Genomic DNA, 26930 nt, shown 5'->3' with positions numbered 1-26930 from the left:
TTTTTGGAGGCTCCTAAGAATTTTGAGCCTCATTAACTTAAAATTAAGCCAAGAAAAAGAAAAGGTGAATTGTGTTACAAACATCTCCATTACATAACAAAATAAGAAGCACCTGGCCTAGCTTGTCAAAACATCCCCCATGAAGAAGCAAATGCATCAATGAATTTACAGTGAAGCAAAGTGCCTTTGTCTCCAGGTGATGTGTTGGAAACCAGACCAGGGTCACCCCGTGCTCGTGCAAGCTGTACTGCGCCAGTGCAAAGCCAGCTCTGCTCTGACTGTGGCTACTTGGCTGTGCTCAGCCCCACGCCATCAGCACCAGCCCCAAGGACGGCTGAGCCGAAGCAGGCAGACATCCCTGCTGTCATTGGGAGTGCTGAAGGTTGTCCTAGGAGGAACAGCTGGGTCACCCACAGCTCAAAAGAATCAGCAATTTCCTATCTGTGATAGGGATCTTGGGGAACACATTGTCAAGTTGAGGGAAGGGCTAGTGGCCATTTCTTCACATCCATTTATCTTCTGTTACTAGGTTATGCAACCTTTACTCATGCTGGCACAGGGCTTTGCTTCTTCAGGGCTTCCACTGGGAATATATTTTAATCCACTCTCCTGGATTAAAATATGTATTCATAAGAAAAGGAGGAGGGAGGAGCAGAACATCGGGGTAGAGGACATCAGCAGAAAGCCCAGGCCATATCACCAGCAGCTCAAAGTCCTCCATTAAAGATACAAGACAAGGAAAGGGAGAGTGCAATGTAGACAGAAAGGAAAAAGACAGTAGCTCTCAAAGAGCTGGGTGTTCTAAGGAAATGTTTCAGAGCTCCAAGGGAGAGGAGCAGAGGCAAATTTCAGGTAAACACGCACACAGAATGGCTGGTCCAGCTATGTATTTGTATCTCTCTCTTTCCTGGATTCATCTGTACAATGGACTGTGTATTTCAAAATACGTCCCATTAGAAAACAAAACAAGAAAAGAAAAAAAACAACCACCAAAAAAAAAAAAGCAAGAAGAGGCAGGGGTTGACTGACATCTTATTTCTCTGTGTTTGCATTTTTTTGCCATGCAGGGCATAATCTGGTTCTTAGGGAGTTAATGCACCTGCCATTCCGGTGCTGACAAGCAGTTTTTCAGCGGAACATGGAATTTTATTTATTTATTTATCTAAGGAGTCCTGAAGATTGCACTCGGGAGACTCCTTGAGTACTGCCAATAACGTGCAGGTACCAACACATGTACATTTTTTGACTGCACTATGATTGATGGTGCTTATTTGTGGCTTGGTGCCTAAACCTCTCTTTTTCCTTTGCTTTGTATCTGTCTCCCTCGCTAGGGCTTTTTTGTGTATGGTGTTTTTTTTAAATAATAAAGACACTTTAGCTATTCGGGCTGGGGGGGAGAAACAGGGGAGGAATGATTTATCTGGTGCCTCTGTTGTCTTTGAGCTGCTCTACTCCGTGGAGACTTTCAGAGCAGTGGGTGGTTGGTGGGGGAAGCAGAGACATCCTGGCAGGAGGGCTTTGGGCAGAGGGACCAGAGCTGGGGGCAGGGCCTGGCCAAACCCACACTGGGGATCACTGAGCCCCTCACTGCTGGACTTCTTCCCCCTCTGAAGTCAGGGGATCTAGGCAAAGTCAGCCTTTGTTTCCCTGCTCCTTTCCAGTCTTCACCTCTTTGTAGTGAGTCTGGGGATGAGAAGCCCATGCAGAAGACAAACCAGCAGAAGCCTGTGAAATCCCCCTAGAGCAGACACTTGGAGCTCTGAAGGGTGGACAGGCAGCCATTCAACAACCGAGCCCTAATATTTCTAAGGCTTACAGCAAACGCTTGGGGCCGTGGAGCTGGGTTCAGTTCCACAGCTGCCCAACTGCCACCACCCTTCCCAAGCCCCTCCGCACCTGCTCAGCACACTGGTGAGAGGCAGGTGGGTGTTTTCCATTGCCTTGCACACAGGTTAACGAGCTACTTCTCTTTCAAAGCAAGAAAATTGATCTGATGAAAGCTTAGGCATGAAGTGCCTGGCTCGGTGCCGCAGGGACCAGCTGCACAGCCGGATCAGAACAGACAAACACCTTGTCTGTGCTGCAGCTGAACCCAGCCCTGAGCAGCTGCCCTCTCCATGCAGGATGGAGTAACACTGCAGAGCAGAGCCAAATGGAAAAGGTGGAAGAGAGCTGGTTTCCCACTTTGTCGGCTTTAAGGGGACACTGGGACTCCAGGACAGAAATTCAGGCACACCCAGAGGAAAGGGAGAACACAACTGAGCATCTCACTGCAAGGAGCTGAGCACTTGTAACTCTACAGCATCATTCCCATGCGCAGGAAAACTGCAACGGATGGAGCAGAACTGCTGACACGGGATATAAGGCCAGAAAAGATAAAAACTTCTTCCCAGACTTTTGCAAGTCAGGAACAACGCCAGGGCTAGCACCGTGCCTTTAAAGCTGGCTGGTGAACGAGAAAACACCACGTTGCCTATCTCACAAACCTAACCAGAAGCATGGAACATACATATAAGGTTCCCATTATCCTTTCTTGGCCTCGTGCTCTATGCATCTACTCCCAAAGGAAATTAGGCAACAGCCAGAGTCCCCAGAGCCCTTCCCCAGCTCAGCAGCCCACTGGGAGCTGATTAAACCACACAGAAGCTCTGCCCATCCTCCCTTGAAGAGGAGTTGAATTCCCATGGGGAAAAGTTATCGCCCAGTGCTCCAGGCTGCCTACACCAAGGCTGCTCTCCTGATAGGGGTCATGCACACAAATCTCTCCTGCACTTTCTCAGGGTGCTCCCCATACAGACAGCATCTTCACATCCACCCTCTGCACTGAGTGTCCCACGGGTAAGGTAACAACTTGGTCCTGCATCCGAGAGCAGCAGGTGCAGGGCCAGATCCAGTGCTGCTGCTGTGCCTGAAACTGTGCCTGGACATGCTTGTCAGACCCAAAAATCTGCAGTTACCTGCCGTGGGTGGCTGCAAAATGGTCAAACAGTACCATCTGCAGGGAAGAGGAAAAGCTGCACGAGGAGCCTGGCACCCAGGAAAGCTGTGACTCCAGCTAGAGTGGGTTCTGGTGGGGTTCAGCTCTCACTGCCCAATTGCCAGCTGGTGTTGCTCACGTGAGAGCAGGTTAAGCAGAAAGGCTTCCTTTTTTTAATTAACTAAATGAGTGGAAAAGCAATCTTTAAAACTTGCAAAAGCATCCCGAGTATTGGAAACACAGACAGGCACAAGCAGGGTGGGTGCACTGCACATCGCTTCCAGGACCATGCAGAGGACCCAGCGTGCTCATGGGAGATGCAGCTTTGCTCAGTAGGTGAGGGCACAGCTGTGCAGGGATTCAGGGGAAGAAGCTCAGAGACAGAAAGACTCATGGAAGGGAAGCATGAGAGCAAGCACCCAGTTGCCCAGCTGACTGCAAGAGAGGAAGGTTTTCAGAAGCACTCAGATGCCTGCTGTGACTGGGTCATCTGGGCTGAACAATGGCAGCAAAGGACTCCTGGGTTTGTTTGGTACACACTGACATATTTCCTGGTAAAAGACATCTCTTTGACAGAGAGTGTAGTATGGAAACGGTCATAGCAAGCTAGTTCATTGCAAAGGATGAGATTCATCCCGTTAATAAAACACTTTCAGAACCCTGAATGAAAGGCATTTGTAAACTGCACACCTTAAGACATCACACTATCGTCAAACCAGTGTGCAGTGGGGTGCCCACAGCTCCCCCAGAAGGTGAATCACTTGTGCTCACCTGGTTTATTTCCTCCCATGATGTAGCAGAAAGTAAGCAGAGCCAAGCCTGTCACCAGTCACATCAGCTCACCCTGAGCCCCAGTGGGGCACAGTGGGACCTATCAGTAGCTGCCAATAACCTTAGGAGAGCACACAGCACAGAAATCCCACTGATGGGGCGCAGAGATGTCAGGGTCACCCCCCATCTAAGCCCACAGACTCTACCTGCTCTGTGCAACACACGTAGGTGATCTGAAAAAGCTTATTCCAGGGGAAAGCTGTGTTTTGACAGCTTTAAAATATTTTAGCAAAAACAGTCATCTCTAATTAATATTTGAATAGCAAAGACATTTGCTGAGTTAAAGGCTGACAGCCAGGGAGCCCAGGTTGTCAATCCCGGCCCTACCTGGGATGTGGCACAGGGAGAAACATCTCCAGCAGCGATGGGGAAACAGCCCTGCAGCACATCCCTCTGTCGAGTCCTTTAATCTTTTCACGCCTCGGTTCCTGATCTGAAATCAGAACAAACACGTGTTTTCTTTTGTCCAGCTGATTTAAGGCGCACAGTTTACCTAGCAAGGACACACTGCCCTGCAGCCTCCAATTACCTCCAGTCCTGACCTCAGTGGGTCTGCAGTCCAGGCTGTGTGTAAGTAGAGAGCAACCAGAGCCTGTGAGCTAATGGGAGAGCCAGAGCCCATACTGCTCCTCTTCCTGCTAAACCTGCAAAGGAGGAAAAGGACGCACATGCTTCATTTGAAGAGGTGAGAAGAAATAGGAGCAGGTACAGCAGCGATACCCTGCAGCCAGCAAAACATTGTATAGGGATGGGGCAATTCAAGAAAAAGGGATGTGTTTCTTTAGCTGTTAATTTGTGGTGCTTCCCCTAAAACCACCACCACAATAATCCTAAGTAGCTGCAGCCACAGCATTTATTGTGCATTATGGCATCTGAGAAAGTGCTGACAGGGACAGCTGACAACTGCTCTGCGATGTAATTCACACCATAACATCAGCTCCCGGGCTCTTGGATTTCTCATTGAAAAATTACATGATGCTTTTTTGGAAATCCATTGCCAATGTATTGATTCAGAGCCTGCACCGAATAATGAGGCCTCCACCAAATCGGCTAAAATAAAATAAAAATGAAGGTCTGTTTCAACTCCTCCACTCAATATTAAAATCAATTAACTCTTCATCTATAGGAAATGTGTTGGGTTTTGTGCCATCTACCTCTCCCCATGTGAGTAACTCTCTCTCTATGAACTCTGCCTGTTTGCATTCTGATTTCTGTCCTGAACATTTTATTTGCTCAAACCCATCCCAAGCCTTAGCAAAAAAAGATTCTAACTCCCAGAAAACTCTTTTTTGTTTCTTTCATAACATAAAATGCCTCTACAGGTGAGACTCTATCAGAGATTCACCTCTTTACTAAATAGATAAACATGAGATATCCTTTACATCACATACTTTATCTAGTCTACAATCTCTTTGAGTCAGAGACCATTCAATTGCAAAATACAACCCTTATTGCTGGCTTAAGTTCCTGAGCACCGCTGATTTCCCAATATCAAGCCCCACATAGGACCTGCCACATCAAATCAGACTTCTGTCTCACTGGATTATAAATCCTACACAGGAGACGCAGTGCTGCAGGCACCACAGGAAGCCAGCAACCACAGCCCTCCTTGTCCAGCAGCCTGTCCAGGGCTGGGATCCATCCTACTCTGGTGCACCAAGTCACTAACATGATGGTCGTGAATTTACTGAGGGAGAGACAAGAAGGGTGATTCTGGGATCACTAAAACCTGCAAACTGACCAGGAACTCAAACAGCAGAGCCCCCGTTCGGCACAAACCAGCTCGTGTTTCATTTTACTGAATCTCATGTGAACAGCAAAGGGTTTCCCTTCAGGAGCGCCTTGCCAGAGCTCATGAGCTCTCCCCTTCTACTTCTCACAGGAGCCGTCTCCTGGGGTCCACTGGGAAATCATGCAACCAGCGTCAGGAGACAAAGAAAAACGGATATTTAATTCATCCATGAATGAATGGACTTCTCCTCCTCTCGTAGCTTTGTACCAAAATCTACAGGTAGAGTTTTCACGTAGTTATACTCAGCCGCCCCTGGTAAACGGGCATTTTTAATAATGATAGGATGAGTTCTCTCGAGACGGTATTAAACGCGACATGCTCAGCTGCAACTTCAAGTGCTGCTCATGGAAAGAAGGCTTTACAAAAGCAGAGAGTCACTTCTTTCAAAGCTGGAAATCAAACCCGAATGCGTCTGGGAGGAGCAGCTTCGAAAACCTGGGGCTTAGCGCGGTGAGTTGCAGTGCACCATGACCCGCTGCCCTGCTGAGCTGGGCTGCCCCATCCCACTGCTGGAGACTCACTTCTCAGAGGTTGTAAAGTCCACAGCAAATTTGCCTCCATCCTCTTTGCAAGAGCATGTGGAATGCAACAGCTCTGCAAAGCACATGGAAACGGTGACGCAAAGTGGACAAAGAGGTTTTAATGTTCTTGTCAAGAAAACCAAGGCACTGAGCAGGATCTGTGCTCCATGCTGACTTCTGGGGGCTCTCTCTCACCAGTTCATGCTATCCTGACACAGTTTTATTTTTGCTGCTGAACCTATATTACCTATATTGACACTGCATAGTATATTTATTCTAGTTTAGCACAGTTGCTGGTCCGCAGCATTTAAAGCTGCAGCCCGTGTTCAATCTGTATCAGTTTAACATGCCAGCACCATATGGCATCCCATAATCAGCTGCAGCATTGTACTTCAAACCCACTGCTGCATTTATAATATTATTGTATGCTGCACAAACACCAATATTTAGAAAGAAAAATGTCCTTTTTATTGGACTCCTGCTGATATCCCAGCTGTTAGCCAACACACGCAAAGAGTTTCTCTTTTTTTGCATTCAAGAAAGAGCCCGAAGCATTTGTAAAAAATCTTACATCTGAAAGGTACATTTTGTCCTGCCCCAGTAGGTCTGTACGACTGAGTTAAAATGTGCTTTTTTATTAGATGAATTGCATCATTAGATTACATTATAAAAACTAAAAATGCACCATTAATTTTCAAAAACAATAGTAAATACATCTCATTTCTGATACATGATTCTGCATTTAATTTTTGCCCTGGGCCACATTTTTCTAACGGGCTCACTGTCTCCCATTATGCAGACTATACAAATGGAGCTAAATTGCTGAAGTTGGGGGGGACCTGTTCATTGGGGGCAGGGAGGTATTGGCCAAACGTCTAATGTGAAAATAAATGAATTTCTAATCGGCTGTTGCAAAAAGAAAAATTACTTTTTGATCTCGGCTCAACCAAGCAAGAACCTCCCGAGCTCCAGTAATAAGATGCAATGGCATTGTGTAGGATGCAGAGAGAGACAAAAGGCCAGACAGAGAGACAGACAGACACAGCAGTAAATTAGGTTAGCGCATTCAGTTCTGTATGAGTAGCATTTCTTAATTAAATGGACAGAAGTTGCACGGAATTCGAGCCTCATTGCTGCAGGGTCTTCCCTGCTAATGTAGTTCCGACTCCGAGCATCCATAGATCACCCTCGTTGGGGAGAGAAAGCGAGAATTAGAGGCACGCCGGCGTGTGAGCAAGGGGACAGAAGTGGGAGAGAAACAGCGACCTCAAAACTTTGAGTTGTGCCACAAACAGGGAAGACAAACCTCACAAGAACTCTCATAAGCCCGCGAAGGGCAGTGGACGTGTTCGGTTGCGGTGCCCTGCTGTAACAGCGTGCACGTGGCCATTCGCTGAGATGCTGCCAACTGCTGCTCCTGGTGAAAGCCATCCCTCAGAATGAAGGGCACCAAGTCAGGGCACGAGCAGCCCCCAAAGACAAGACTTAGAACTGCACATATAACCAAAAACATTCTTTCATTCTGTTGTTGTTATTGGGGAAAGCCAAATTGCAGCGGTTCCTTTGCCTCCGTCTTCTGTCACCACCCCATTGCTTTTCTCAGCCCTTCCTCCCTGCAGCTGCCTCACTACACCCCACACGCCCAGTCCCACCCGTAATGCTGCAGCCCCTTGCAGCACCACGGCCTCGCAGGGACCGGCTCTGATCCATGGCCCAGCAGCGGGGACGAGGCCGCACTTTGCTGCACGTTACCTCTGAGGCTGGTGCTTCCATGGCTGAGGGTGAACTGCACCAAGCAGGGCCTGCACGGGCCCCATCAGATCACCAGTCTGGGTCCAACTCAGCGGGCAACGACCCCATCCCACAGGGACACGTCTGCACAGCCAGAGAAGGCACATCAAGGGAAGAGAAGATGCAGAGGGAAGATCCTGAGGACCTGGTATCCACGCTAGCCACAATTCAGATGGGGCTCTCCTCCAGATGAGCCCCAGCCTGGTTCCATAGACTAAATGCCCCTTGGTGGCTGCAGTCATTAGCCATGCTCCTTAAGAGTGTTTTCATTTCAGCTGGTTTTAAAGGAGCTTAGGCCAGGCACCCTGAGATGTGGGAGCCTCCTGTAACCAAGAGATGTGTTTCAGAAGCACCTTCCTGCTCCAACCTGCCCCCCAGCTAGAGGAGTGCCCAGAAAGTCCCTGAGTGCCGGCACAATGAGATCCTAAACACAAAGGAGAGGTTACTGGGCCCTGGGGATGAGAGCTGAGCATCCCACAGAGGACAAGCAGGGAAGAATCAGACCCTGGGTTTATAAAGCCAAGTCCATCAAAAGAGCTTTATGAGCCATTTTCTCCTGCTGCCACCTACCCCTAATAAAAATTACTGCGTTTTTTTATGGTAAGAATGAAACCTACCTAGTAAAATTGACAAAAGCTGTGGTGTTTAGGACTGTAACTATAGAATAATGCAGCAATATTAGAAGGTAGTTATGGTTCAGTATCGTTTTACACATAAAGAGATTGAATCCTGCTTTTTGTAGGAAAAGCACACAAAAACCTCACAGAATTTTATCAGTCTGTACTTAGCACTACAGTAAATAGTTTATGATTTATATTAATAATCTTTTTTATTAGAGTAGTGAAGAGGGGTCAGTGCAGAATGAGGCCTCGTGCAGTTTCCTTTCCAGACCCAGCAGCCAGGTCAGAGCACTTGGAAGGAGGGCAAGGAGAGCACAGCCCGTGATGCAGCCCATCACAATCCTCACACTTTGCGCCGGTTTGGGGGGATGGGATAAGAAAAAAAATGAAGTGAAAACCTTAGGAAGAGAGAATGGAAATCAGAAACAAAAACGGAAAAGAAAAGAGAGAAGAAGGAAACAGGGGAGCAAATGGAAAATCCAAAGAGAGCTGCTGTTTCTGTTGGTCAGGTTAGCATTAATACACACACACACACACACACACACACACACACGTGCATGCTGTGATGTCATTGCACGCTCTGCCTCCTGCAGCAGGCAGATGACTGATGGCTCCTTACCTCTTCAGTTAACGACCCGGTTCCTGCCCTCCATCCCCCGATGCCACGCAGCGGTGATGCACCGCTTTTATCAGCTGCTAATGGATGAAAAATCTTTACCATGTCCCCCTCCAATAACCTCGTCAGGCTGCGACAGGAGCCACTCTGCTCCTCAAGACCCGGTTTGAAAACTTTTGTGCCAAATAAAATACGCAACAATCTGATGCAGCAACCCAATTACATGAGTAGAATGATGTAGAAATGGGCGTGCTTACCTTGTGAAAGTGGTCAAGGTTAAAAGAAGAAAGTCTCTTCAGTGCCTGGGTGGGAGATCTTTAAAATGAAAAAAAAAAAGAAATCAAACTTCATGCAAGTTATATCTAAGACATATTCCAAGCAAATCTATCACTCAAACGGATCCATTCCTGGAAGAAATCCATGTGGGTTTCCCCCAAACCAGTTTGGGCTGAGATGCCTCTGACCAGCTGAGTGTGATGGAGCTGATGGGCTGCCCCAGGTGGCAGCGAGTCCAACAGCAGTGCCAGCTGGGCAAACAGACCAGAGACAGCTGTAGGCAACTGGGAAACTGGGGGCCCAGGTCTTCTCATTCTCCTGCCCTGATATGTAGCAGCAAGGCTGGCAGTGACCTGCACCAGCACCAGTGCAAACCCAGCTCCTTTTCTCTCTATAGAGAAGCACCTTAAAGACAGCATCTAAGCCAAATGCAGAGGGAAAGCAGCCTCTCTGCCTTGGAAAGTGGCTGTGAGATCATCTCAGCCCTTCTGTGCGTACAAGCTGCAAAATCGCTCCTCAAAATGCACGATTTCAAATCGACGGCACCTATTCATTAGTCATTAGTGTGACAGCATACGTGCTACCCCTCTTATTTCACAAACGTGAAAGGATATTAAATATGTGGACAAATATTTTTTAAACTGAAGAAAATCAATTCCAATTGCAAGGCCCCCCAGGAGCAGGAATGGCACTGGAGCGAGATGCAAGTGGTTGCAGCACAGCAATGCACTTGCAAGCATAAGTCTGATCCTCAAATGGATTTTAGTTTTTTTTAAGCAGACTCTCTATTTTTAGGATGCATATTAATGACTCTTAAGCAGGTTCAAAATCAACTTGTTTATTATTTCTTTGAATCCTTAATGGCATTTACAGGCAAATAAATCCAGTTAATGCAATAGAAGGATTTATTGCCACCCAAATTCACGCCAACAGTTTAATCATAACACCTTTCCATCTGACAGACTTTCTTGAGAACAATTTGCCCCACAATTTGTCAGCAAGAAAATGGCCTTGTATAAATGCTGGGAGAAAATAAATGCTAATACGTGGCACAGTCTTTCATTCTTCTAATAGCCCAGGGAGTTTAAGGGAGACAGACTTATTTACTCACAGTAGGAAGTGTGCTGTAATAAATTATCACCATTATGGGCCTAAATAAGTCTCTGACAGTGATAGAGCCAAAGGTGGGAAGGAAGTGAGGGGGGACGATGGCATCCTGAAAATTTACATGTCGCTAAATGGGTGTGCAAGGGCATGTGTTGCAACAACAGTCACCGAGGGATTAACATTCAGGATCCATAAGGGAGCACTGTAAGACACTCCTTACACTTTAAAGGGCCTTCCAGGGCTGTGTCTTCTAAACAGAGGCAATTACATGAGTATCCCCCTTCTTGCACTGCGTACTGGCTGGAGGAGGCTGACCTTCTGCATCTGATGCCTGCATCTCTCCTCCTCCTTCAGCTGCAGCACATCTGGGAGCCCACTAGCTTCAGGGACAGGGTGAAGGTCACCTCTGCTAATGACCAATTGTACCAGCGCAGCATCCTCCTAATGCCTGGTGGTAGCTAGGGGCAGGACCGGAGAACCCCCCAGCCTGGTCCAACACATGACCAATGCCAGATTTGAAAGGTGAGGAGCCCTGTACTGTGCATCCAAATGTTCCTAGGGACTTCTCAGTGAGTTTAAGAGAGTGGCTTGAAAACCTTATCTGCCTGCCCATAGCCAGCACAGCCATTGCTTAGCTCTTTCAGAAGACACCTAGACACCATAAATAACAGGAGGTGCTATGGGCAAAGCAGCAGAGCAACAGAAAGGAGCAAAGGGAAAGGCAGCGTTCCCATCCCCAGACACCTCCTGGGGACCCTCATTGGATGCAAGGCACAGACAGGAGCCAAGGACCCCCAAAGCCCGTCCTTGAAATGAGATTTGCTTATTGCCATAACAACAGGCTAGTGTTGCCACAATAAAGGCAAGCTTTGGGTACTTCCTCCCTCCTCCCCTTATTATTATTTCTTTATTTTCACTCCTTTTTTTCTTCTTTTCCTTGTGCCCCTCTCTACAAAGAACCCCTCATTTCTCTGAAACAAATTGCCCACAGCTTGCTTTCCCATACATCACAGAGTGAGGACCAGGCCTTATCAACATTGCTCTGCTTTTCCCATCTATTACCCGGTTTGTTTGCACTTTTATCCCATCGTCCTTGCACAAGGGAGAAAACATCCATCATCTGTACATCTGCCAGCTGTCAGGGGGCTGTCAGCGCTGTGACAGCCAACATGACAAAACTGTTGTAACGCTGCACCGGCTCTGGGGCTTTGAGTTGAGATTAAACATCGTGAAAGAAAAAAAGAAAAAAAAAAAGAAGAAGTAGACGTAGCTATGGACAGTAAAAATAAATAAATTAAGAACTGCACTTTGCGTGAAGAGAAGAAGGGAGAAAGAACAACGAAGAATGAGCTGAGGGGCAGTGCAATGGGTTTTGTTGTCGAAGAGGAGACAGCAAAGAGCCACTTCTCAGAGGACAAGCCAAACTGATGCAAATCTTTTAGTCCCATACAGCTACACCCCAGATTTCAGAACTACTGTCCACCCATGTCCTGTTTTTAAACAAACCTCCCTGAAGGGTCAGACACACTGAGAAGACAGACATACAGAAGACTTTCTTCTTTCACTCACCCATCGTACCACAGGCTCCTCCCTGCTTTTCTGCCCAAGAATTTAAGTTAAGCAGTGTCTCACCTCTATCACCCACTTGGCCATTACTAGAATAGAAACCAGTTACTCAAGATAGGCAATGGCCTCAGGACAGAGGTGGGAAAAAAATCACCGTACGATAACCAGAATATGACAGCCAGACCCTCAGGTCATTCACGACCTGCACCCAAACACCATTGGCAGGTTGGAGGGAAGGCAACAGGGCTGCCCTGCTCCCAGCAGACAAACCAGCACTGCCAACAGCAGCCATCAGGCAGCACTCACAGCCAGTTTGCTTCCAAACCTGTGAGTCTTTCTGTTGTAGGTAATACAAAGATAGAGCTTGAAAAGTAGCCCCATGCTAATTTACCAATTAATTCAGAATATAGAGGCTGAAGTCCTAATTTGAAGGTTGTAGTCTGGAGATATTAACAACTAGAGATTTTAGACTGTACTTACATTTCAGAAGATTTCATTTTGCAACCTTCTAGCATCCAACCAGGCAAGCATCTTTACTGGTTTCATGTCTTCAGGACTTGTTAGAGCGCAGGCTGAAGCAAGCCTCAACCCAGTACTGACTTTTAGTCAACATACAACGGCTGCTGTTGCAGCCTCCCAAATCCACAGCATATACACCAAATTCCCTTTGGAACCAGCACCTCCATTCCCTTGGACAGTTATCTGTTGGACAACCAGAAGTACATTGGGGTTCCTCAGACCAAAGACAGAGGCCAGAAGTCTTCCAGATTCTGGGCACCACAGGGCAGGTCAATGGGCAATGACAGTTCCCAGGTGCTCAGAAGGAAAAGGTAGAGCATGAGGTCAACTGACAGAAAAGCAGCAAGCCTAGAAGTAGGAAAATGGAGGCATTTTTCCATCACACAACAGGTTAAACAGCAGAAGATATTCCCACATTACACTGTGGAAGTCACGAGCATACATATGTTCAACTCAATAAATTCACAGAGGAAAAATCCATCAACGGCCATTAATAATTGTGTTCCCGTTGGCTCGTGAGTTCCTATATAATAGATTGCTGGAAGGATATACCAAAAGAAACATTATATGCATATACACTTATACTGTTCCACTTCTGGCCACAGTGGTCCACAGGTCTGAGAGAGCAGCCATGCTTTGGTTATTTTTCAAATCTCTTATTTCCATTATATTTTTTAAAAATCGCTTAGAAACAAAAGCAGTTCAATTTGGTTTAAAAGTAACGTTTCTTTCAATTCACAAAACAAGCATTTAATCGAAATCTTCTCAGACACTTCAATATGTTAAGGAGCTATTAAAAACAAAAGTGAAGAAGTAGTTCATTGGAGATGGCAAAGGCCATATCAGAACTGGATGGAAGCTCGTCCATCTGCACCCATCAGGTTTGTGGTTAAGTAAGTTCTTGTTTAATGTTTCCACCCAGGCAAGACCATCTCACCTACTTTTACTTTCTTATATTCAGAGATTAGGCCAAGCACACCAAGCAGTCCACCTAGAACAACAAATCTTGGTTTACAAAAAATCAAGTAAGCAGCTTTTATCATATCATGACTCACCCTTCTCAGAAATAAGTCTAGAAGGATTAGTGATGAAACAGATTAGCAAAACGTATGGGGAACAGAGAAGAACACCAGGGCCAGGTGCCACCACTTCCTCAGCATCCTGAGGATCCAGTTCAGACAAGGTGCTACATGAACCCAGATTAGAATTAGGGTTTGGGGACTACAACTATTGTAGTTTAGCCCAAGAGGCGCCTGACATGGTGGCTCTGTAGGAAATAAGGATTGTTATGGTTAAGAAAGCATGGAAAAGCTTGTGTGTTCCTTTCCCCAACTACTTTTAGTGTTTCTGCTAAATAAAAATCCATTTTTATTCTTAAGGGAGCTGAGCAGAGAGATGTTGTTTTACGTCCTGGCTTTTGCCACTGATGATGTATGTCCCTTTTACAAACTTATCTCTGGGTTTTTGCTCAGTTTATAAGCTAGGAGCAATCTTTCTTTCCTAAAGCTTCCTTCTCTCACAGTCTGGAGGAACCTTGAGATTTCCTGCCGGTGATTTAAAGGGCTATAATACTCGCAGGCTAGATTTGTTTTAGTGTCCATAAAACTCAAAAATTTCATAAAACAATTGGTGAAAATAAAATTACCAAAAAATGATGTACTGCCAGCAGACTGTATAATAGTTACGGGGGAAATGGAGAATATGATTCACTGGGGTATAAAAATGACAATGTATTTATTGCAGCGCAGTGACAAGAAACTAATTTGTCCCTTTTACTTTTCAGACAGGGCTTGAATTCCGATTTTTCTCCTCTGGTAGCGATGTGCTGGCTACAACCACTCAGCTGGAGGGGCAGATGCAAGCTATCATGCTGCTGCAAGAAGAAATAGCAGTAAGAACGGACACTCTGCAGAGTTAAAGACTCGCCAAAGTTGCAGAAATACTATAGCTACTAACAAACAGCTTGGACTAAAATAAGGAGGCTTTCCAACTTCAAACCAAAAATCAAATCAGCCTATTCTGGGCGAGCGAAAAAGAGTTCAGCTCACTCTCCTCAACTCTCTTCAAGTGTGATCTGGAAGCAGGGTGTTTTATTCACTGGAAAATGAAGTTATTTTACCGAAACTATGGCAGCTCTGAAGATGCATTTTGATATTTCCCAATGAAATGATTGGACTTTAAAACAATTATTTAATAGATACTCAAAGTTCAAACACCAATAAAGAAAATGCAATGCCGGTCTGTGAGAATGCTTGGCACAATCAAGCCAACAGTTCAGGGCACACCAACTTCACATTCCTTCTTTGGGGGGCAGTTTTAGGCGACACTCTTGCTCTAGTTGTCCTATCAAGTGCAAATAAATTCAAAAGATTAGGTTCTGGAAAAGAAGTGAGTGCCTTGATGCCCTGGATCACACAGAAAAGTTCTTTCTGCCCCTCAACAAGTATTTATGCCTATGTATCTGCTTCCTATCAAACACAGAGGTGAATGCAATAGCTCTGGTCTACGTCCCTTTGATCCTTTAGTCCCATGCCATAAAGCGCTTCCACCAGCAGGCCCTGTTCTTGAAAGCCCCAGAACAGAGCAAGATTGAGTCCAGGAGTGTATAAACTGGGTTTTGTGAGGCAAGCAAAGTGGATAAACACATTGCCCATGTCATTGTCCTAAAATACACCATAAAAATGCCCTAAATTATCTGTGTTTTGGGGATGGAATGAAAAGCTTAGATTTTTTTTTCCAGCTTGCTCAGGTCTCTGAAGTTAATAAGTTCCTGTAGATTATAAAACCCCAGAACAGGATTTCAGTGCAATTTCAATTTGTTGTTTCATTCCATGCCATTAAATGTATTTGTTTTTATGAGCCCCTTTACTCTCTTCAGTCCCCAGAACATTGGGCACATCCTGCTGTTTGGTCCTGGCCCATAACACCGTTAAGTTCTCTTGGGCCCCACCAAAGCCCTAAGTGCTCCAGCACAAGACAAGGCACTGGACCACCTCTATGCGGGCTGGTTTACAGGATGATTTTCTGAGGATAGCTCTAAAAGCATGATCTTAGGCTAAGGAAATACAGTATCTATCCTACAACATTTGGAAGAGGCCCTGTACACCAACCTGGTGGGCAAAGTCGTAATTCACTTACACAAGAACGTGGTGCTTGACAGCACCCACCAGCCTCTGCTTGTTGGGGCTCCTTTCCTCCCCAGCGCCTCTCCTCACGTGAGATATGGCAGAGTTTCCTGCTAGAAAATTGCTTACTAGACACGTTCATTCAGTTATTGTCCTTGAGATTTTATTCATTTATCTGTTAGTTTTGATTATATTTTCCACCACAGTCCTATGAGAGAAAAACTTAATTCAGGTTTCTGCATATGCTGTAACCTGATAAGAGAGCAGCTCACATTTGACATAGGTTGCTATTGCCAGAAGTAAGTTATAAACTGGGGGGGAATGGCAACAGTACTACAGAACTATGCAGTTTGTGTATTACCTGCCACCCACATTGCTAATGGACACCTGGCCTAAAGTCTCGGAAGGAAAGGAGCCGGATTTTAAAATTAATTAATTCAGGTACAATACACAGAAGGCAAAAGTCATGAACTTGAATATAAGCTGCAGAAAACAGGTCCTGGTACTGCTGTTTCCTAACGCATACTCAACAAGCACTCCATGGCAATTACAAAAATTACCTAAAAGCATCTACTCTACATCTGTAATAAACTGTGCTTCCAGCACTTCAAGTTTTCAGTACTACTAAGGCAAACTCCTTATCCTGCCCACAGCACGGAGGTTGAAACTAGATGGTCCTTTTCAACCCAGGCCATTCTATGATTCTATGATCTACCCAGAAGAAATACAGGAATTGCTTCATGACTATTTTTAATCAAAAGAAAAGATCTAAGCAACCACAGTATTGCTGTTTCCCAGGAAAAGGTTAAGATGGCATGACTTTGGATTGAGGATTTTTATTTCATTTTATTTTTTTAACAAGTGCTAAATTAGAGTTGCATCACAGAGTCACAGAGTGGTTGGGTTGAAAGGGCCCTCACAGCCCCCCCGAGTACCAACCCCTGCCCTGGGCTGGCTGCCCCCCAGCTCGGGCTGCCCAGGTCCCATCCATGGCCTTGCGTACCTGCAGGGATGGGCACCCACAGCTCTGGGCAGCAGTGCCAGGGCCTCAGTGCCTTCAGAGTGAAAGAATCTCTTCCCCACATCACAACCTAAATCTCCCCTCTTATAGTTTAAAGCCCTTCCCCCTTGTCTTACCGCTATCAGATGGTTTCAAAAGGTGATCTCCCTCCTGTTAAGTACAGGAGCATTCAGTCAAGCTACTCAGCCAGATCACGCATTCAAGCAGTAAACATTTTCCTGAGAAACGTGTTAAATCCAGAGCATTTTAGAGGTAAATTTGCTTTTTCCAATCACGGAAAACAAATTGGCCTGTGCTAGCGGCACACATAACTTGCTCTGCAGAGCAATCAGTGTTAAAGCCTGACATCATTTTCATGATTCTCAGCAAAACCAAGAGCACTGGCGTTGGCTTGAAGCCTCCGATCAGAGCTGGAGGCTGCATAGCATCCCTAGCAGGGCAGCAGCGCTGCTCCTCGCTCCATGAGCCCCGGCTTGCCAGGTTACATGGTTGCTTTAACTGATGTGACCAGGCAAAACGGTTCAGGCAGGGAAAATAACCACTGCTGGTCTCCTGCTGTTTCACAGATCCGACCCAAAAATACAGTCCACGCGTGGTGAGTCAGTGGTGGATATCCTCACCACTGAGGGCTGTGATGATGAAGCTCTCCCTGTGCTCTCGCACTTGGCCGCCCTTTCTTCCCATCCAAGAGGTTTCTCCTCAAATGTTAATGTATTGGCATTATTAATGTCACCATCTGAGTTCCTCAACCTACTTACGATAGCCCTTAGATCCTAATTTATTATCCAAATGCCAAGAGTCTCATTATCACAAATGAACTTTGGGAAGAAGGAGAACTCATACGTGATGGTCTGGGCTTATTTACTCAGCTGGCATCTTCTAACTACTGAAAAATCTTACCTCTTTAAATCATGTAGCCCCAGATACATGTATCTGCACACAACCTGGTCACTGCTGGGAAAAGGGTTGGTGGTCTTCCCCATCACAACTGACAGCCTCCAAAACCAGGATCCATTCCCTGAGGCTTTGTCTGAAATTGCTTTAATATTGAGAAATTTGAGCTATCTCCATCTAAAAAAAGGAAATGTGTGAATCTCTAGACTGTAGATGAATTGCCTAAAAAACCAAGGATACGTGCATTTGGGCCTCAAGATTAGCATGCTGTTCCTCTTGCTGTCATCTAATTTTGCTAAAAAAAAAAAGGAATAATAATTAGCTAATTAAACAATTTCATTAATTTATTGTATGCTACTGTACAGATTATAATCCCACGACATACGGAGCAACTTTGTGATCAAACAGCTAAGCAGCGTATTGGCTGTGTCACATAATAAATATTAGTTCTGGTCAAAAACTGTGAACGTAATACTTGGATTCACACATGCAAACTATTAGTTTGGGATATGGGGTATTGCTGCACACAACTTTAAACTTTATAGAAAAAAAGCTTTCATACCATCAGGATTTTATAGCCCAAAGTTTCATGGGGAGTACTTGACAGAGAGGCGTGAACACAGCTGAAGCAAATTCACTAAAGATGTTACACACCTCCTTAAAACTGCATGTGTTTGGGGGTTCTGCTAGGCTACAGACCAAACAACAGCCCTAGAAATCCTTGTGATTCAAACTGAAGTTCTGCTTTAGAGAGGTTTGGTCCATCCACACACAGGCTGGTGTTTCTGATAGAGATTTGCAGTGTTGGAGCTAAGATCCATTGCAAGTGTCTCATGTCCCATTTGTGTGCACAGACAAGGCCAGCTGCTACCAGGCAGACACCAGAAAGGTGAGGTGGAGTACGGACTTCTCAGATAATGACATTATCTCTCCCTTCTTTTCTGGTCATGTCTCTTAGGATCTGGGACACTCACCACCGTGCACACCTCCCATTGTCACCTCACGTTGTGTCCATCCCCTCAGAGCCTGAAGTTCACTTCCTTAATTCCAGTTGCAGAAGTTCCTACAGCTGCTTCCAGCCTCTCAAAGTGGACATCAAGTCACTATGAAAAACCATTTCTGCAGCCCGGGGTCCTGCTGCTTTGGCTTGCATTGGATTTGTAGCAAGTGAAGCAACACTAGAAGAGGAGAGCAGAGTTTCAGATATTTCTGTTGTAGCTGATGGCAGCTGTCTGCCAACGTCTTACTTGGACCTGAGTTTTAGATTGATAAAAATACAGGTGATCTCTGGACAAATAGCTGACAAACTTATGTATTGTAACTCCCCTACAAAAAGAAAATAGCACAAGTAACTAAAAAAAAAGTTGCTTTTTTTAAAACATAAGTTTTTATTTGCCTTCTAGTTCCTGAATCTTTACAGTGGAGCCAGATCATGTTTTAAAGACATTCTCTGGAACCACAATTACTAGAAATGCTTTAAAACAGAAGCCAAGATTCTCCAGCAGCCATTTGCCTCCAGGAGCTGGGACTATAAACACAAGACCAGATATCTTAGGACTCAGTAAAAATACAAGAGCAGGCAACACTGTCTCCATTCCAAAGCTTTAAAAGGTATTAAAAGCTCTGGTCACTAGAGGATATAAACCAAATACTACAGGATCTGTGACTAGAGATCCTATTACACAAATTGATCTGCCCAGCTCTAATTTTGTAGATAAAGCTCAAAAAATAAACATGCCATGTAAGAGGCTATTGATCAGCTCACCCGGGGCAAGTAATCCTTGCATCGATGGGCACAGGCAGAGGCGGTGCATGAGCCATGTGCCAGGTCAGTGCAAGCCCCAGCAGCTGGGCTGGGCTTTGTGGTTGTGAGATCCAGGCAGGTCCCCTGTTTGACTTCAGTGGCCAGATCCTAGAAATGCTGCCTGCTTTTTCTCTAACTGCTCCAATTCTCTTGGAAAGGAAAAATAAAAAGAAGATGGAGAGGGGGGGTTGGCTTTACTATGATAATTTTAGACCCAAACCATCTAAACGGTTCTGCTCTGTTTGCCAAGAACGCTGATTTTTGGTCAGTCCAAAACTCTTTAGCAACTCTTTAGCAACTCTTTAGCACTTGCCACAGCAAGTTGGTCAACTAATGTGCAGTTCCTCACCCAGCTTTCATCCTGTCTGACACCTTGTGTGCTCAACAGGGGGAAGAGATTTCCTCTTGCAGGGCTGGTGTACTTTGAGGGGAAGTACCTTGTAAGATGGAAGGGTTTAGGACAAGGAGATGAAGGACCACAGAGCTGGAAGTGCTCAGGCTGTGGGAGGCAGGAGGGTGCTGCCCAGGAGCCCTGCAGTCTTTAAAGTGAAGTAGATCAAGAAACACCTTGCACAAGTGCAGAGGCTTTTCACCTTTCTTCTCATCTCTTTCTGCATTTAAACTGTGTGCCGTTTACATTTGTCCAGTAAAGACTGAGCAAAAATACAAGGAAGGAGATACATTCTGTAGGAACATCTCTGAACACAGATAAATGCAGGCTGAAGCCCTTTTATCTCAGTATGTCAAAGAAGCATTCAGAAAATCTCATCCTTGGCCTTTTAACACAACACAAACCTTCCCACTCCTGGGTCCCAAATCCATGGTGCTGTACCTACGTCCTTTCATCACCTTATGCTGATATACCGAAATCTTTCACTTAATTTCTTGAATACTTGTTACCTTTACAAATGGTAACACCAAGACATATCCAGTCCCTGAGCAGAGATGCTCGAATTTGCAGTGTATTCATTTAAGTTGAAACTTCAGCATCCTTGGATGAAAAGGAGCAACGTAGGCTGTGCACTCACAGCTCTTCCCAAAATATCATTAAACTGAATTAGGGAAGGACTGAGTCATGTTGCTCACCAACTAATATCTGTTTCTAGATGGAGGAGATAGAGACATTACTTACGAAGCAAAGGACTAAGGACTCAAGCCACCTAGTTATGGAAGTCTGGGAGATCAGCTAATGCTTTCAGCATGCTGTGCTGCTGTCCTGAGAACTGAGCAGACAGAAGTCATTGCCTAGTGAAACCCTAACTGGCTCTTCTTTCCCACTGATGCAGCATTAATCACATCCTGGTTAACAGCTGACTTCAAAGCAATAAGCATACTTCACTAGAGGATCTCCAAGGGCCCTGCTGCCATTCATAGATTTTACATGATTTCTCCACATGGTTCTATAAAGAGCAAAAAGGAGTTGGGGGGATGTGGAGACTGTAGGACAGCACAAGGGAAAGAGCCTCGGCTCCCAGGTCTGTACTGCATGCCAGAACTTCTAAAGCTGGGCTCATGGCACTGAGAATAAGCAGCCAGCCAGTCCGCTTAGGTTGCCCCTGTATGCACTCAGAGTCCTAAAAATAAATCTGCAAAATAAAAGCTCCCGCCTGCTGCACCAAAACACAATGGGCATCAAATTGCATTAGAATGTTTATATTGAGGAAAATTGCATCCTGCAAACTTAAATTATCTCTCTCCTCCCTCTCCCCTCCCACCTGCCACGGCCCATTTCCTATTATATTTTTCTAACAAACCAATAGATGCTTGAAATCACAGAAAGCCATAAAGAATTGGAATCAAATTAAGTCTACATTCTAACTGCATTAGGTGCTGTCAAGCATAGTTTACTCACTTTTCACAGTTCTATCTAGAGGCTAAACAATTTTGTACCCTTTCTCTACTAATCAAAACTGATTACTCTGATAATGGACCCCTGACGCTGAACACTTTATGAAGGTAAATTATGCCATATCGAACAGGAAGGGGAATGGAAAAATCACCCAGAGATAAATAGGCCTAAAGATGCATATATTGATCTCGCACTCATTCTTTCTCTCTCTTTCAATGCCTGCAATGGCTAAAGGTTTAATCAATACTTTCAGTGCTGTAACGCCATCTTTTATAATACCATCGTAATTGGCCGTTACCACAGCTTGCCCTCAGATTGGCTTGTGCTGGGGCCTTTCAGATCCAAGGTCTTTTGTTTCTCCCCTTCCAGGGCATGTAACTGGTGGGTGGGTTGAACACAGCCCTGGCATTCACCAAATGCCCTGCACTCTCCTCCTTGTGCAGCAGGGCAAGGAGAAAAGAGATGCTCAGGAATCAGCTGAAGCTGCTGGGAAATTCAGCCAACAAGTATCTTCTAATCCACTTACAAAAAATATTCAGAGGAACAGAAATTATGGTCAAGAACATGGATTTTTGATTCTGAGACACAAGACAGCCTTACTGTTCTGGAACTCCAAAACTCTTCCCAGCCCCAAAAGAAAGGATAGCTTTGATTTATAAGACCTTCAGCAGCTAACAGAACAGGTGGCTCAGGGGAAAGAAATCTTGATTAGGTGTCTGTGTGGGATGAATTTCAAGAATTCTGGGCTATTCAGTCAAAGGATAAAGAACAAAACTGTTTCCCATCCCCATCCCAGCAAATCCCAGGTTGGGTTCCCAACATGGAGCCTCAGTGCCATTCCCTGGTGATGTGAAGGCCTCACCTTGCTGAGCACAGCCCTGCACCAGCAATGGAAGCCTTTGCTGTTAGAACAGCTCACAGAACCCTGCAGCCACAAAGAGCAATATAGGCATGAAATTCTCTATAATCTCAGGATAGGGCATGATATGAGCCTGTGCAAACTTGAAGAGACCTCTTCTTGGAAAACAGTTGCAAAAAAAAAAAAAGATAGAAATAAAAATGAAACAAAAAATCAGCATCCAGCCCTCTGCATAGCTGCATAAAATTACACGCTCCAGGAAATAAAAGTGAATCTTGATAAAATTCCTGTATTGTGGCCATAAACATTCCATAAGTTTCCTTCATTGCATCTACAGACAGTCCTCGTTTAACACCCACCTTTGAAAGAATAAAAGCCAGACAGCACATACTGGAGCTTTTCTAGTTGTAGATATTTAGATATTGCTCAAAAGAAGAGGGGTGGGATTTCTTGCACCAGATACAGGTCTACTACAGAAGGTACAAGCTGCTCTTTGCTACATGATTGCGGCCAGGAAAGTCCAACTTCCATATCCATATGGTCATTTAGGGTACTTGTTGCATGCGTGCAGCATTTAAAGATATCACAGATTATTTGTGTGAAATAAATAAAAATATTCAATTAACAAAAGTGTATCTGCGCAGATATCAGACTCTAACTTCTTTCCACACATCCAGACTTCTCATTTATGCACACCTCTGTGAAGTAGACATTACTGGCCCTTTCTCCACCCTCACAAAACACGGAATTCTCTCTGTACCATGTAAACCTCTAAGAGGCAGGATACTTCACGCACCACTAAAACAGGGTAACTGGCTCCAAACTAGACTGCAGAAAACCACAGAAACGGTGCCACTGGGAGGTCAGCAGCACTGAAAAAAAAAAAAAGCACCAGGGGTCTGTTTTCCACCCATTACAGCTGGCCTAGACAAGAACCATAGAATGTCCAACTCCAGCTACTGGGGCAACTGCTTTGACACAGTCACCAACGTGCTTGACCAAAGGAAGGTTTGTCATAAAGCTAAGTCCCAACTCAGGAAAACATTTCTGCCCTAAATAATCTCAAATCACCTTTGGCTCTAGGGAGAGAAAGTGACTGTTTAATCCGGTTAAACTCACTGAACTAACTCTTATGCAAAGTGAGAGACTTGAATCACCAAGGATGAGCACAACAGCTTGGATCGAGATCTGAAAAGTCTCCAGCATTTTTGGCTCCCTGGGTCTCCTGGAGCTGGCTTCTCTCAATGCAAGCAGCTCATTGCCCAATCTTGACCCATGCAAACATGGATCATGGCATCACCTCAGCGCCCAGCCAGACATGGACATCTGCTCGGCACGCTGACCCCCACGCAGCCGTCCCAGTGCTGACAGCCAGGCCTGCTCATGGAGGCTCAGCAAGATGAATGTCCTCCTCCACGGGATGAGATACCTATCCCACAAATCACTGCTCTCTTTCCCCCCACACCTTCCCTTCCCTCTAACCCTCTTCCATTACTCATCTACTGGAAGAAAATGCAAAGAGTAATAATAATTAGACAAGTACAAATAGCCGGGCTGTGCCATGGATGGCCGTTGCGCTAAATAACGGCCGTTGCCATACCAACGGGTGGGCCGAGCGCCGGCCTAACAGTGCTCACAGGCGCTCCAGCAGTGGCACATCATCTGTTATCCGCTCCTTGGCCTGGCCTGGGCCACAGGGCGCTGCCTTGTCCCTTCCAGTCGGGAGGACCCGCTGCCTTTTTACAGGCGATGTGCCAGAGGCCTCTGTGCTGGATGCAGGTCAGGCCACAGCTCAGCTCTGCTTTGGGAGGGAGGATGGGGATGGAATAATCCCACTGAGCTGTTTCTGGGCCATTCATGTCAGAAAACTTCAAAATCTTGGTAAATAGGGAGGCTGGTGTGGGAAGAGCTGGCTAGGGCATGGATATGGCGTTGTCCCGGATGGCTGGAGAGCCAAGGGAGAGATGGAACTCAGGTCCAGAAGGGCACATGTCACATCCTCAGTCTCATCTGCACTTCTCAATACCTGTACACAAACTGGCTAACTGGGGTCTCTCATGAACAGCCAGAAATTGTAAGACACTGTAAAACACAGATGAACCAGCAGATAGAAAGCTGGGGAGGGGCTGATGACCTTGGCCTTTGAGACAGCAGAAAATCTGCTAGATTACTCACAGTTCCAGTCACGGGTCCAGCATGGAGATCTTGCTGAAAACTTACTTAAAATGCTTCATTACATCACAGGCACACACAAAGGAGATAAAATAATGCTGGGTGTTGGAGCTCTGAGCCCATGTAGCTAAACAAAATCATATGAGGTAGTAGTGTTTACAAGAACTCAGCTACACAAATATGTGGATGCTCTGAAGAAAAGGAAAGCCTCTTTGTTTTAAAAGGAGGCATAACAAGCTTTCTCTGTGATCCTGCTAGCAAAGTTAACAACAAATCAAGCTCAGATGGTTTTGGAAGAAGCCTCCTGCAGAGGAGTGATGCTCTTTGAAGGTCAGCAGTACTCACCTCCCCACATGTGTGATGCTGCAGGGCAGCCCAGCGGGTGTTCCTGCTCCTTCTGAGTTTTTCCTACCTGCCCAAGTGTCTCAGCTGATGCTTTTCAAGGAAGTAGGAGTATTAAAGCCAACAGGTCCAACAGATTACGATAGCCAATAGCGTCTGCAAGAAGTACTTGAGCACTCTGAAGCTGCACACTCAAGATCACTGATCTCTTAAAAATCTTGATCATTGCACCTAGTTTAGGTAATAAAGGCTATCTGAAACACCATTAAAAAAAAAAAAAAAAAAGGTACAACTGTCCCTGTCTGAAGGCACAGAGATTCAAAGGCTCAAAGGGGAGGGGTTCATCCCTGGAGACACCCAAGGTCAGGTTGAGAGGGGCTCTGAGCACCCAGATCCAGCTGTCCATTGCAGCAGAGTTGGACTTGGTGACTTCTAAAAGCCTCAGATGATTCTGTGGTTCTATGATCCTTCTGTGTGTCACTACCTATCCAAACCTTCAACGCTGGACAGGTGACAGCAAGAGGAAAACCTCTGGAATTCTGGTTACCAGCTTTTCTATCACGCAAAGTGACGCATGATGGAGAGAGCAAGAAGTTAAACATTTTGTTAAACCATTGAAAAAGTATTCTGTGAACAAACAGCTGTTCCGTCTCACATTCTGTGAAGGTAATCATTTTTTTTCCTCCCAAAGTTTTTTATTTAAGATTTTATTATGAGGCTTAGAGTTCACATATTGATTTAATTCTTTTAATCTCTCTTTGCTCACTGATCTGTCCTTGCTGCATATAAAACAGTCAATGTCCCAGCTGAAATTTGCAATACATTTCCAATGGTAATATTATCCATCACAATAAGCACTGTCATCTGGTAGTAGGGCCTTTAAAGATGAATTTTAGGTGCAGCTGCTTCTAGTATCATACAGGAACCTGATGAAGAGAGTAATTACTTCAACCTTTCTTCCCCGTGGCTGTATAAATTCCCTTCTCTGTCAGCTTCCTTCCTTTGTGGTCTCTTCTCTTCCCCCCCCTACAAAACCTCTTCAAGAGAGCCCGGCAGTGCTAAAATTATTCACAGTGCACATGCTTTTAGGACGGTACATCATCATGACAACAGAGATCTCACAGACACCTTCAACGAGCAAACTGACGTTTGTTTTGTCTTCCTTTCCTTCTTCACTCAGCAAGGGAGCTGGACAAAAAGGACAGGCTGCTGGAGCCTGCAGCAGCTCTCACTGCAAAGCCAACAGAGGGGCACTGCCTTGCTTTTCTACCTGAGACAAAAGGACAAGACCCACGTAGCTCTGCTTTCCCAACCCTCACTATCCTAACAAGCAGAGTAAAGGCAGGTAGAATAAAGCGCATGAAGACTATGGTCTATATGAATAGATAACAAAATAGCCAAAACAATCCCTTCTCTGCTAGAGTTCTGGGAAGCTGCTGTTCCCAGACACATTAAGAACTGGAATAAAAGAGCGTTTTAACAATGGAAAGGTCAAGCAGATCATTAGGTTCCTGCCTCACACTGTACCTTCTAAAGTATGCAAAACAACAAAGACTGTAGTAGAGTATACAGATCTTAAACAGAAGGACTTACTCCAACAGCCCAGATGAACCTGTCCATGAATTATCCATTTCTAATCCACATACCTGCAAGGAACTAGCCAGGCCTGTGCCCAACTTCATTTTAATCCCTTCACTGCATTTTTCCCAAACTGTTTCTATTGCAAGTTGAAGCAAAGGATTTTCCCCCTGTATATTTCTCCTTCCCTTTGCTTCTGGAAGTAGTTCACTGACCAGCTCACCTCAGATCTCAGCAGAATACAAGCTGTTGCCAGAACACAAGCAGTGGATGGGCTTAGTGCTCTACTTGGCCTTACTGAGCACAGGGGGTTGGACTGGATGTTCTCCAGCGCTGCCACCTAACCTCAGCTCTCTGGCGAGTCTGCGACCATGGCAATGCACACAGGGATGGAGGGTGAGCAGTGTGACGCCTTCTGTCTGCTAGGGTGCAGGACAGCGTGACGCTAAGGTGCAGGTGATGACACTGGAGAATTTGGAGTGCCACCAATCTGAATATTTTAAAAACCCGTTAATTGTGCAGTGACCGCACAGTGCTTCCCAGCAGCCAAAAGCCTGCGATATCAGAGCTCAATTTTCCTGCTAGGTTTTGTGCTAGAAAAACCTTCAAATCAAAAGAGGGAGGTTTGATTTCAGGTAAGGCTGTAGTTCAGCCCAATCTGTCGGGGGGG

General features: G+C 45.4%; 1 protein-coding gene across 1 annotated transcript in view; it reads right to left on the bottom strand.

Moving 5' to 3' along the window:
• The window catches only part of DHX35 (DEAH-box helicase 35), a 68301-nt gene that overhangs the window by 1541 nt on the left and 39830 nt on the right, over positions 1-26930 (bottom strand). Inside the window, exons 25-27 of the transcript XR_002444322.1 lie at positions 9406-9463; positions 4338-4452; positions 4136-4241 (exon numbers count right to left, since the gene is read on the bottom strand). The gene's annotated coding sequence lies outside the window, so the exon portion shown is untranslated. The remainder of the gene's footprint in view (positions 1-4135; positions 4242-4337; positions 4453-9405; positions 9464-26930) is intronic.

The sequence above is a fragment of the Numida meleagris genome, chromosome 19 (assembly GCF_002078875.1).
Source record: "Numida meleagris isolate 19003 breed g44 Domestic line chromosome 19, NumMel1.0, whole genome shotgun sequence".
NCBI classification, from domain to species: domain Eukaryota; kingdom Metazoa; phylum Chordata; class Aves; order Galliformes; family Numididae; genus Numida; species Numida meleagris.
This window is presented reverse-complemented; position numbering and strand designations above follow the sequence as displayed.